Genomic DNA, 14002 nt, shown 5'->3' on the forward strand with positions numbered 1-14002 from the left:
CATGGCCTCAAAATAAGTGGGTTCCAGAACTCCATCCCTGGGAAGTTACCGTGGGAAGTCCCAAAAGGAATATTGCTTCTTTTATAAACATGGTCCTCTCCTAATCCTCCATTATAAAAAGCCTCGCTACACTGCGTCTCCTAAATACACATTCCTCCCTGCCACAAGTAGCCGGTGAGTGAGGGCCATGTGCTGTCGTAGTTTGTGCTCTCCCAGAAGCAGCCCCTGAGACGAGGGTTCAAATGCAAGTAGATTATCTGGGAGGTGAAGAAAGGATGAGTAGAGGGTGATACAGAGAAGAGAAGATGGCCAATCCTGGGACTTTTCTTTTTAGACAGGATCCCGCTCTGTTGCCCAGGCTGGAGTACCAGTGGCGAAATTATAGCTCTCACTGCACTCCGCCTGCTGGGCTCAAGCAATCCTCCCACCTCAGCCCCCTAAGTAGCAGCGACTATAGGTGAGTGCCACCACGCCTGGCTAATTTTTAAATTTTTTTGTAGAGATTGGAGGGGGGTGTCTCACTATGTTGCCCAGGCTGGTCTCAAACTCCTGGTCTCAAGCAGTCCTCCCTTGGCCTTCCACAACGCTGGGATTACAGGCACGAGCCACTGTGTCTGGCCCCTCTTCCAGGGACTATTAGGCCAGCTTTCATACTGGGCTTAATTCCACAGGGAAACCCACTTCTAGAATTATCCCACCTGAGGGTGAGGAAGCTGGGGTATTTATACTTCCCAAAGGCATTGGCCGAGGGCTGGTCCTGTGTGTCTGTGTGTGTGTGTGTGTCTCCTGGCATTTCTAGCTGAAAGGTCCAAAGGAAAAGGGTGGTCTCTGGGGAAGCCTCAGCTACCTCAGCAACACCGTGGGTCTGAGAGGGACAGCATGGAGGGCTAAGATGAGATCCCCGACCTTTGAGAGGTCACAGTGTTTTGGGGGAGACAAAAAGTGAATGTGCACTGTACACGGGAGAAGTTAAAGCCAATACAGACCTCACAGAACGCTCATTTGAAAAGTGAAAGTGGCTGGGGCGGCGTCTCAGGCCTATTATCCCAACACTGGGAGGCTGGGGCGGGTGGATCATCTGAGCTCGGGCATTCGAGACCAGCCTGGCTAATATGGTGAAACCCTGTCTCTGGTAAAAGTACAGAATTAACCGGGTATGGTTGCAGGTGCCTGTAGTCCCAGCTCCTCAGGAGGCCGAGGCAGGAGAATCACTTGAACCCAGGAGGCGGAGGTGGCAGAGCCAAGATGGCGCCACTGCACTCCACCCTGGGCAACACAGCAAGACTCTGTCTCAAAAAAAAAAAATTAAGTGAAAGTGGGCATCGTGGTCCCTGCTAGCCCTGGGCTGGCAGAGCAGCCCTCTTCTGACCCTTCCTTAAAAGGCCAGTGACAGTTTCCACATTTGCCCTTGCACCCTGTCAGAATATACTGAAGAGACGTTTGGAAGAGTCCTCTCCTGCCATGGAGAATGGTTAGCAGACAGGAACGGCCCTCCCTGTGCTGAGGCCAGGCCTGTCCTCTGCTCTCCGTGGAGAGGAAGGCGCAGGAAATACTCCAGTGGCCGCCACAGGACCTCGCTTGTGCACCAGGGTATTAAAAGCAGAGACAGAACAGGGGCAGCCACGGGGCTGGCATCTCGTGTACCCTCCGGGTCTACCACAGTGGCTGGGGCCTGGGGCACAGAGGAGTGTGAGGGTGCACTGGGCTGAGACGGTCGCTTAGCAGCGTCTTCCATGGCGGTGAGAGGCAGGGGCGGGGGCTGTGGTCATCTCCCAGCCGTGAGGTAACAATTCTCAGAAAGTAGCTAAGATGGTGAGCTTTGACACCAGAGCTGAATTCATCTCTTCCCCACCACATGCTAGCGTTGTGGCCCCTGGCAGATTGCTTCACCTCTCTGAGCCTTAGTTTCCTCATCTGAAAACCAGACTACAAATTCCTACCTTAGTGCTGTGAGAATCAAGTGCAATGAGGCATCTAGCATGGCGCCTGGCACCCAGGAAACAAACTATTGTGCGAGTTTTAATCAGTGGTATTTCAGGTTGGTGTGGCCACATGTCTGCTAGAGAGACTGTCCCGAGTAATGGTGTAGACCTTACCTCCTGGAAGGGTGAGCTTCACAAAAGAAATCTGGCTTCAGTGGCTGGCCAAGAGATGGAATTCACACACAGAGAACAAATGACGGGGGCCCGGAGCAGGAGAGAGTGGAGCAGGAAGGAAGCCGGGGCCCGGAAGGCCGGTGCTTAACGTATAATGATAGAAAGCAGGTGGGGTGAAGGCTCCTGGAGCACACAAGTGGCTTCAACTCAGAACACCTTGGGTTCGAAGTTTGCATATCTTCCTCACACCCAGGCTGTAGCAGTGAGGTCTCCTTCAGGGCAAGAAACAAACCACGGTGAAAACCGCCTTACAGACCAAGGGGAATGGTTGACTTTTTTTTTTTTTTTTTGAGACGGAGTTTTGCTCTTGTCACCCAGGCTGGAGTGCAAAGCACCATCTTGGCTCACCACAACCTCCGCCTTCTGGGTTCAGCGATTCTCCTGTCTCAGTCTCCTGAGTAGCTGGGATTACAGGCATGCGCCACCACGCCCGGCTAATTTTTGTATTTTTAGTAGAGATGGGGTTTTACCCTGTTGGCCAGGCTGGTCTAGAACTCCTGACCTCAAGTGATCCACCCGCCTCGGACTCCCGAAGTGCTGGGATTACAGGCGTGAGCCACCACACCCGGCCGGAATGGTTGACTTATAAAGCCAACAGTCCAGGGTTGCCTGTGGCTTCAGTCATGGCTGGATCCAGGAGGACACACTGTGTCATCAAAATGTCTCTCTCTCTCCGTATTTCACCTCTGCCTCCTCCATATCAGCTTTATGTTCAGACAGGTTCTCATCACAGGACGGCAAAGACAGCCACTGACATCCTTATAATTTTGAAAGGAAAAGAGAGTTACTCCTCGTCCCTATCCAGTGTCCATATCAGTCCCAAGAAGGTCTCTAGCCTGGCAGGGGTCATATGTCCATCACTGGACTAATCCCAGCAGCCAGGCGAATACAGTGTTTGATGGCTGCAGAGACCCAGAACGTGGAGCAGGGCAGGGCAGCCCAACAGGACGCATGAGCTAGACAGATTGTTACAGAATCTATCCAGAATCTGGCTGGGTGCAGTGGCTCACACCTGTAATCACAGCACTTTGGGAGGCCAAGGTGGGAGGGTCCCTTGAGTCCAGGAGTTCGAGACCAGCCTGGGCATTCTGGTGAGACCCTGCCTCTACAAAAAACAAAATTAGCCAGGTGTGATGGCACATGCCTATAGTCTTAGCCACGTGGGAAGCTGAGGTGGGAGGACAGCTTGAGCCTGGGAAGTTGAGGCTGCAGTGAGCCAGGATCACGCCACTGCACTCCCACCTGGGCAACAGAGCAAGACTCCCTCAAAAAAATTAACAAAATGTTTTAAAAAGAAACTCCCTTGCTAGTGGATCCTCAGGTTCTCCCTGCAAACCAGACCTACTGTATCAGAACCTGCAGTTTAACAAAGTCCCCAGGTAATTCCATGCACATTCACTGTGAGAGGCTCTGGTTGTTGGGACACAATTCCCCGTACGGAATTCTCACTCTACTTATGTTTCTCCTCGTCACCACTGACTGCCTTTGATTCAGACTCTCTTTCATAGGATGAATAGCCTTGGAAGATGGAGATCGTGTCTCCCTCCAGAGCAAAGGGCAGATTAGCTTCAATGATTACAGAAGATCCCGGTTCCTGGGCTCAGAGCTCCTCTGCTGTAACGTAAACCCTTATGTTCTCATGTCACCTAGAGCCTCTTCCTGTCACCCTGTGGGAAGTGATTCTGAGGAAACCAGCACAATTGCAAACACTCTGGCTACTGCTGTTGCTGTGACTAATAAACATCCTTTGTCTTGTCTCTGGCTGCAGAGTCTCCTGTCTTTAGCTAACATCCATGAAAATGCTGCGGGCGGCCCGGCACGGTGGCTCACGCCTACAATCCTAGCAGTTTGGGAGGCCGAGGTGAGGAGTTCGAGACCAGCTTGGCCAACATGGTGAAACCCCATTTCTACTAAAAATACAAAAACTATCCTGGCACGGTGTCGGGCATCTGTAATCCCAGCTACTCGGGAGGCTGAGGCAGGAGAATCGCTTGAACTCAGGAGGCGGAGGCTGCAGTGAGCTGAGACCACATCACTGCACTCCAGCCTGGGCAACAGAGCAAGACTCCATCTAAAAAAAAAAAAAAACAAAACATGAAAAGAAAAGAAATTGTAGCAGGCTAACTTGTTAGCTTGCTAACAGCACAAAATCTCATTCTTCCCAGTTCGCGATCCTGGTCTAAGGGACAGGCACACTAACCATTTAATTATCTGGTTTCTCTACGCTTAAATCAGATCACCAGAAACAATGTGATGTCGCTTAGATCTTACTTTTCAAGAAATGCATAGGTAGTGAGGCAAACTAGAAAATACAGAGAAGCAAAAAAAAAAAAAAATGTTTTAGGAGGCCGGGCGTGATGGCACATGCCTGTAATTTCGGCACTTTGGGAGGCCAAGGTGGGCGGATCGCTTGAGGTCAGGAGTTCGAGACCAGCCTGGCCAACATAGTGAAACCCCATCTCTATGAAAAATACAAAAATTAGCTGGGTGTGGTGGCACACGCCTGTAGTCCCAGCTACTCAGGAGGATGAGGCAGGAGAATCACTAGAACCCAGGAGGTGGAGGTTGCAGTGAGCCGAGATCGCGCCACTGCACTCCAGCCTGAGCAACAGAACGAGACTTTGTCTCAAAAAAAAAAAAAGTTTTAAAAACACCGACTAGTCCCACCATTAGGAGAGAGATAGCCTTATCTGTTTGGATTCATCCTTCCAGCCTTTTTCTATTAATATATCTAAGTACAGGAAAACAAAATTGCCAGGTGTGTTGGCTCATGTCTGGAACCCCAGCACTTTGGGAGGCTGATGTGGGAGGATCACTTGAGGCCAGGAGTTCAAGTCTGCAGTAAGCTATAGCTGCACCACTGCACTCCAGCCTGGGTAACAGAACAAGACCCTAGCTCTAAAAAAAAAAAAAAAAAAAATATGGCCAGGCATGGTGGCTCAACCCCTGCTCTTTGAGAGGCCAATACAGGAGGATTTCTTGAGGCCAGGAGTTCAAGACCAGCCTGGGCAACAAAAATGAGACCCTGTCTGTACAAAACATTTAAAAAATGAAAATGAAAATTAAGGCCGGGCGCGATGGCTCACGCCTGTAATCCTGGCACTTTGGGAGGCCGAGGCAGGTGGATCACCTGAGGTCAGGAGTTTGAGACCAGCCTAACCAACATGGAGAAACCCTGTCTCTACTAAACATACAAAATTAGCCAGGCGTGGTGGCGCATGCCTGTCATCCCAGCTACTCAGGAAGGCTGAGGCAGGAGAATCACTTGAACCCGGGAGGCAGAGGTTGCAGTGAGCCGAGATCGCGCCACTGCACTCCAGCCTGGGCAGCAAGAGCAAAACTCCGTCTCAAAAAAAAAAAGAAAACAAAAGAAAATTAATGGAATAACAATATATAAATTGTTTTTAAATAATTTTCTTAAAAATATGGCTTGGTGTCCAGGCATGGTGGCTCGCACCTGTAATCCCAGCATTTTGGGAGGTTGAGGCAGGCAGATCACTTGAGGTTAGGAGTTCGAGACCAGCCTGGCCAACATGGTGAAAACCTGTCTCTACTAAAAATACAAAAAAATTAGCCAGGCGTGGTGGTGCACAGCTGTAGTCCCAGCTACTTGGGAGGCTGAGGCAGGAGAATTGCTTGAACCCAGAAGGCAGAGGTTGCAGTGAGCTGAGATCGCGGCACTGCACCCCATCCTGGGTGACAGAGTGAGACTCCATCTTGAAAAAAAAATATATATATATGTGTGTGTGTGTGTGTATATATATATACGTGTGTGTATATATATACCTGTGTGTGTATATATACGTGTGTATATATATACGTGTGTGTATATATACGTGTGTATATGTATATACATGTGTATATGATGTATATATGTGTGTATATGTATGTATACGTGTGTATATGTATATACGTGTGTATATATGTGTGTATATATATACGTGTGTGTATATATATACGTGTGTATATATATACACGTGTGTGTATATATATACGTGTGTGTGTGTATATATATGTGTGTGTGTGTGTATATATATATATATGGCATGGATATCTTTCCAAATCACTAAACTGACATCTCCATCATCGTTTGTGATATTTGCTTAGTATTCAGTTCTCTATCTGTGGAAATCTAGTTTCTTTTTTTTTCTTTTTTTTTTTGGAGATGGTGTCTCGCTCTGTTGCCCAGGCTGGAGTGCAGTGGCAAGATCTTGGCTCACTGCAAGCTCCACCTCCCAGGTTCAAGTGATTCTCCTGCCTCAGCCTCCCAAGTAGCTGGGATTACAGGCACCCGCCACCACGCCCAGCTAATTTTTGTATTTTTCATAGAGATGGGGTTTCACCATGTTGGTCAGGCTGGTCCTGGTCTCAAATTCCTGACCTTGTGATCCGCCCGCCCCAGCCTCCCAAAGTGCTGGGATTACAGGTGTGAGCCACCACGTCCGGCAACATCCCCATTCTACAGGGAGTTTAAGGGGCTTGCCCAAGGTCACACAGCTGCTAAGTGGTGAAGCTGGGATTTGAACCAGGCATTCTGGCTCAAAGTCTGTGTGTACTCATTCCACTATGGGTTACTCCCAGTTTTAAATGTCCTCTTTGCCTTTCCTAAGAGCCAAATAGGAAATGGCATTGGGGCCGGGCCCAGTGGCTCACGCCTGTAATCCCAGCGCTTTGGGAGGCAGAGGTGGACGGATCACCTGAGGTCAGGAGTTTGAGACCAGCCTGGCCAACATGGCGAAACCCCATCTCTACTAAAAATACAAAAATTAGCTGGGTGTGGTGGTAGGTGCCTGTAATCCTAGCTACTCGGGAGGCTGAGGCAGGAGAATTGCTTGAACCTGGGAGGTGGAGATTGCGGTGAGCCGAGATCACGCCACTGCACTCCAGCCTGGGCGACAGAGCAAGGCTCTGTCTCAATTCAAAAAGAAAAGGAAAAAGAAAAAAAGAAATGGCATTGGGTCAATGTGAGGATCTTCGACTTTGTGTCCCCTGTGTAGATACAGGTGTTGTAAAGTCCTCTTCGAGTTCAGTCCTGAGAAAAGCCTTGTCTTTTAGGGGCTCACTTCCTTATACTAGGGTAAAAAAATTTACAGGAGGCCATTGTTTTGGACTAAGGTACTGCACTAGGCCCAACAGTCCAGAGCGACCAAAACGAAGTCACTCGTGGCAGGTGCCCGGTGATCACCCTGAACTTTAAAATGGGTCACTTTTCCAAAAAACAGGAGATTCACAGCAACCAACAGACAGGGTTTTAGTGCCTCTGTCACATAGATGTCTTGTAGCTATCCCTATCTCCTTTTGAAAGTAAGTGGATACGATTAACACGTGAATAAAATGAATGAAACAATTCATTTAACAGTTCATTTAAACTAACTTTTTGGACCCTTCCTGCTTTGTAAGAATTCTTGGGGTCGGGAAGGTGGTGTGCTGGCACTGGGAACATCCTGTTAATTGTACTTGCCAGCTTAATTACCTAAACAAAGCCCAAAGCCTCCTAGAGAAAAGGAGTAATTTGTAATTACCAGCAACTGGTTTGACACATCAAGGCCCCTGTTCTCATTCTGAAAAGGAAGCCAGCAAACATAAAGAACAAAAACCTTCCACTTAAAAAAAAAAGCCCCTTCACGCTCTAATGTCTTGATTCAACAACTACACCATTGTGAGCTTGAGAACAGTACTCAGTCTAAAAGCAACATATCCCCTTAGACAGCTCCATTCTGACCACCACCAAAAGCTGCGGTTCTCCAAAAAATTAGCAATGGCTGGGGAGAATATGAATGATTTTTATTTTTGCTAATATGAATTTTTTTATTTTTAAGAATGAGCACTTTCAGGCTGGGCGCGGTGGCTCACGCCTGTAATCCCAACACTTTGGGTGGCCGAGGCGGGTGAATCACTTAAGCCCAAGAGTTCGACAGCAGCCTGGGCAACATGATGAAACCCTGTCTCTACAAAAAATACAGAAATTACCCAGGTGTGGTGGCACGCACTGTAGGCCCAGCTACTCAGGAGGCAGAGGTTGCAGTAAGCTGAGATCGTGCCACTGTGCTCTAGCCTGGGTGACAGGACAAGACCCTGTCTCAAAAAAACAAACAAACAATGAAACAAAGATGATAACAACCCCTACCCCAAACAAACCCCTTCCTTGCTTGGGGACCACACTGCCTTTGTGAAACTAACAAATCAGCCACAGATTATAAATTATGACTCAAAACCAGGTGTGGTGGCTCACACCTGTCATCCCAGCATTTTGGGAGGCTGGGGCAGGTGGATCACCTGAGGTCAGGAGTTCGAGACTAGCCTGGCCAACATGGTGAAACCCCCATCTCTACTAAAAATACAAAAATTAGCCTGACATGGTGGTGGGCGCCTGTAGTCCCAGCTACTCGGGAGGCCGAGGCATGAGAATCACTTGAACCCAGGAGGCGGAGGGAGGTGGCTTGCTTGAGCCCAGGAGTTTGAGACTAGCCTGGTCAACACGACAAAACCTTGTTTCTACAAAAAATACAAAAATTGGTTGAGCGCAGTGGCGTGAACCTGTAGTCCCAGCTACTTGGGAGGCTGAGGTGGGAGAATCGGTTGAACCTGGGAGGTAGGGGTTGCAGTGAGCCGAGATCACACCACTGCACTCCAGCCTGGGCAACAGGGCAAGACCCTCTCTCACAAAAAAACAAAAACAAAAACAAAACAAACAAAAAAAACAGGATTTGTGCATTCTAATGTAATTTTTGTCTCAAAGAAAATGCAGAGTCATCCAAAGGGTTGATCTTGTCCACTGCACAGATATAGCCAATTTACCAAGACAGCAGTATTGCAACAGAGAAAGAGTTTAATAAACACAGAGCCAGCTAAGCAGAAGAACAGGAGTTTATTATTGCTCAAATCCGCCTCTGAAAATTCAGAGGCTAGAGTTTTGTTTGTTTGTTTTGAGATGGAGTCTCACTCTGTTGCCCAGGCTGGAGTGCAGTGGTGTGATCTCGGCTCACTGCAGCCTCCGCCTGCCCAGTTCAAGTGATTCTCCTGCTTCAGCCTCTGGAGTTGCTGGGATTACAGGTGCTCACCACCATGCCCAGCTAATTTTTGTATTTTTTAGTAGAGACGGGGTTTCACCATGTTGGCCAGGCTGGTCTTGAACTCCTGACCTCAAGTGATCCACCCACCTCAGCCTCCCAAAGTGCTGGGATTACAGGTGTGAGCCTGTGCGCCCGGCCATTTATTTGATTCTTAATTCTTTTTTGATTCTTAATTCCTGCTTTTATTATACCAGTAACACTAACTCATTGTAGAAGAACAGATGAGCCAAAAGAACAATCAATTATTTTAAAGTCTGTATACATACTACCAGGGCAAGACTTTCTACAAAGTCAAAAAACAACAGATGTTGGCGAGGACGTAGAGAAGAGGGAAGGCCTGCACGCTACTGGTGGGAATGTAAATCAGCACAACCCTCAAGAAAAACCAGCATGGAGAGTTCTCAGAGAACCAAAAGTAGAACTACCATTCTACCCAACAATCCCACCATGGGTGTCCACCCAAAGGAAAAGAAACTCTTCTATCCAAAAGACACCCACACTCACAACTCATTGGAGTTGTGCTCCAATGCAGCACAACTCACAATAGCAAAGACATGGAATCAATCTAAGTGCCCATCCACGGGCAACTGAATGAAGAAAATATGGCAAATGTATACCATGGGATACCCCTCAGCCATATTCATAAAAAAGGAATAAAACCATGTATTTTGCAGCAACATGTTGGAGCTGGAGGCCATCATCCCAAATGAAACAACTCAGAAACAGAAAGTCAAACACCACATGTTCTCATGTAAAAGTGGGAGCTAACCATGTGTGCACAGGGTCATGCAGTGTGGAATAAGAGAGACTGGAGACTTGGAAAGGTGGGGAGGTGGGAGGAGGGTGAGGGATGAGAAATTACCTTTTGGGTACAATGTACACTATTTGAGTGATGGGTACACCAAAAGCCCAGACTTGGCCACTATATAATATATCCATGTAACAAAACTGCATCCGTACCCCCTAAATCTATAAAAATAAAAAATACTTTCTAAAAGAACTTTTAAAGACACCTGCTTTAAGCAACTACAATTTAGTTAACTATGTAGTTTCGCCATACTCCTAATTAAGGGTTACAATTCATGCTAATAGCAAAAATATACCTGATACATAGAGTGAACCAGCATCTCTCCCTCTAAATGTTAAGTCGTGATACCATTTCCTTCAAAGGGAAAAATTTCGGCTGGGTGCAGTGGCTCATGCCTGCAATCCCAGTACTTTGGGAGGCCAAGGTGGGTGGATCATTTGAGGTCAGGAGTTCGAGACCATCCTGGCCAACATGGTGAAACCCCGTCTCTACTAAAAATACAAAAATTAGCTGGGCATGGTGGCGCGTACCTGTAATCCCAGCTATTCGGGAGGCTGAGGCACAAGAATCACTTGAACCTGGGAGGTGGAGGTTGCAGTGAGCCAAGATCACACCACCACAGTCCAGCCTGGGTGATAGAGCAAGACTCAGTTTCAAAAAAAAAAAAAAAAGGAAAAATGTCTTGTATGCTTTACTCTAATTTCCATATTTTTCTATCAGCTCCTTGGCTTTAGAAATATAGGCATTCATCGCATCTTGTGTCAACAACTGAAAGGGGTTTGTTTTGGAAAGGGGTTGTGTATTAGTCTGTTTTCACTCTGCTGTAAAGAACTGCCTGAGACTGGGTAATTTATAAAGGAAAGAGGTTTAATTGACTTTAATTAACTCACAGTTCAGCATGCCTGGGGAGGCCTCAGGAAATTTACAATCATGGCAGAACGTGAAGGGAAAGCAACCACCTTTTTCACAAGGCAGCAGGAAGGAGAAGTGCTGAGCTGAGGGGAAGAGCCCCTTAAACAGCCATTTGATCTCGTGAGAATTCACTGTCACCAGATCAGCATGTGGGGAGCTGCCCCTACGATCCAACCACCCCCACCTGTGGGGATTATAGGGATTACAATTCAAGACAAGATTTGGGTGGCGATGCAAAGCATAACCATATCAGATTGTTATCATCTTTGCTTCAAAATTAAACTATAAACTAAATTCCTCCTGCATTTAGCTTAACCTGTACCCATGTACCTACCCCCCTTCATGATCTGAAACATTTGAATTTCCATCGAAAGGATCCTCATGTTCCTTCCCAGTAAGTCACCAACCACCATACACACATCTAGGTAATCATTAGTCTAATTCTTTTCAACCTAGAATCCTTTTGCCTGTTTTAGAATCTCATAAGTGGAATCATACTATATGCATCCTTTTGTGCCTGTCAGCACCGTGTCTATGAGAGTCACCCACAATATTACATGTATCAGCAATTTATTCCTTTTTATTGTTAAATAGTATTCTATTTTGTGTGTGTATATATATATGTGTGTGTGTGTGTATATATATATGTCTGTGTGTGTATATATATATATTTTTAGACAGAGTTTCCCTATTGTCACCCAGGCTGGAGTGCAGTGGTGCGATCTCAGCTCACTGCAACCTCCACCTCCCGGGTTCAAGTGATTCTTCTGCCTCAGCCTCCTGAGTATCTGGGATGACAGGCATGCACTACCAGGCCTGGCTAATTTTTGTATTTTTAGTAGAGACGGGGTTTCACCATGTTGGTCAGGCTGGTCTCGAAGTCCTGACGTCAGATGATCCGCCCGCCTCGGCCTCCCAAAGTGCTGGGATTACAGGTGTGAGCCACCACGCCTGGTCTAAATAGTATTCTATTATATATATTAATATACACTATATTTTTATTTATCAAATACTCTGTTGACGGATGGACATTTTGGTTTCTTCAGCATATGACTATCAACAGAATGACCAGTAACTTTCTTGTGTGTGAGCATTTTGGTGGATCTATGTTTTCATTTCTCATAGATAAGTATCAAATTATATTTAATCGTAGCTTTAATCTGCATTTCCCTGATACCTAATGGTTTTGAACACCCTTTCATGGACTTATTTCCCATCCATATATCTTCCTTTGTGAACTGTCTGTTCAAGTCTTTTGCTCGTTTTTAATAGGGTTGTTCTCACGGCTGTAACCCCAGCACTCTGGGAGGCTGAGGTGGGAGGACTGTTTGAACCCAGGAGTTCAAGACCAGCCTGGGCAACATAGTGAAACCCCATCTCTACAAAAATACAAAAAAATTAGCCAGGCATGGTGGCATGTGCCTATAGTCCCAGCTACTCAGGAGGCTGAGGTGGGAGGACGGCTTGGGGCCAGGAAGTTGAAGCTGCAGTGAACCATAACTGCATCACTGTCTGGGTGACGGAGCAAGACCTTGTCTCAAAAAACAAACAAAAAAAAGTTGACTTAAAGAGCTCTTTACATGTTCTGGATACAAGTCCTTTGTCAGATGTGAATTTTTCTCCCAGTCTTGACTTACGTTTTCTTAACGGAGTCTTTAAAGAACAGAGGTTTTTAATTTTGATGAAACAAGTTTATTACTTTTTTTCTTTATGGTTATTCACTCTGTATCCTGTTTAAGAACTCTTTGGGCTGGGCATGGTGTCTTATGCCTATAATCCTAGAACTTTGGGAGGCCAGGTGGGGAGGATTGCTTGAGGCCAGAAGTTTAAGATCAGCCTGAGCAACATAGCAAAATCTTATCTCTACAAAATTTAAATTTAAATTGACTGGGTGTGGTGGCACACACCTGCAGTTCCAGCGGCTTGGGAGGCTGAGATGGGAGGATTGCTTGGGCTCAGGAGTTCAAGATTGCAGTGAGCTATGATTGTGCCACTACACTCCAGCCTGGATGACACAGCAAGACTCCTTTCAAAAAAAAAAAAAGAAAAGAAAAAAAGAAAAAGAAAAAAATTTTTGCTCACTCTCAGGTCTTTTTTTCCCCCCCAAGATAGAGTCTTGCTCTCTCACCCAGGCTAGAGTGCAATGCTGCAATCTCAGCTCGCTGCAACCTCCATCTCCTGGGTTCAAGCAATTCTTGTGCCTCAGTTTCCTGAGTAACTGGGATTACAGGTGCCCGCCACCACGCCCGGCTAATTTTTGTATTTTTAGTAAAGACGGGGTTTCGTCATGTTGGCCAGGTTGGTCTCAAACTTCTGACCTCAAGTTATCCGCCCGTGTTGGCCTCCCAAAGTGCTGGGATTACAGGCGTGAGCCGCTGCACACTGCAGGTCTTAAAATTTTTCTCCTAGCTTTTAAACATTTACATGTAGGTCTATAATCTATCTGGAATTAATTTTTGTTCATGGTATGTGGTAGAGGCTGAGGTTTACTTTTTTCCCATACAGAGAACTGGTAGTTCCAGCACCATTTACTGAAAACGCTCTCCTTTCCCCATCAAATTGCTTTGGTCTCTTTGTCAAAATCAATTTGCAACAGGTCTACTATGGGACTCCTATTCTGTCCCACTTACATGTCTATCTTTATGACAAATTATACTATCTTTTTTTCCGAGACAAGGTCTTGCTTTGTCACCAAGGCTGGAGTACAGTGGCACGATCATAGTTCACTGTAACATCAAACTCCTGGGCTCAAGCAATCCTCCTGCCTTAGCCTCCCAAGTAGCTAGGACTACAGGTGCACACCACCACACCCAAGTAATTTTTAATTTTTTTGTGGAGATGGAGTCTCATTATGTTGCCCAAGCTGATCTCAAACTCCTGGCCTCAAGTGATCCTCCCACTTCAGCCTCCCAAAGTTTTGGTATTACAGGTGTGAGCGACTACATCTGGCCCTATACTGTCTTGATAACTGTAGCTTTAAAACCAGTTGGTGTTTTTCTTTTTTTGAGATTATTTTGGCTATTCTAGGTTCCTTAAATTTCTATATAAATTTT

This window comes from Pongo pygmaeus, chromosome 19, assembly GCF_028885625.2.
Source record: "Pongo pygmaeus isolate AG05252 chromosome 19, NHGRI_mPonPyg2-v2.0_pri, whole genome shotgun sequence".
In the NCBI taxonomy this organism is placed as follows: Eukaryota; Metazoa; Chordata; class Mammalia; order Primates; family Hominidae; genus Pongo; species Pongo pygmaeus.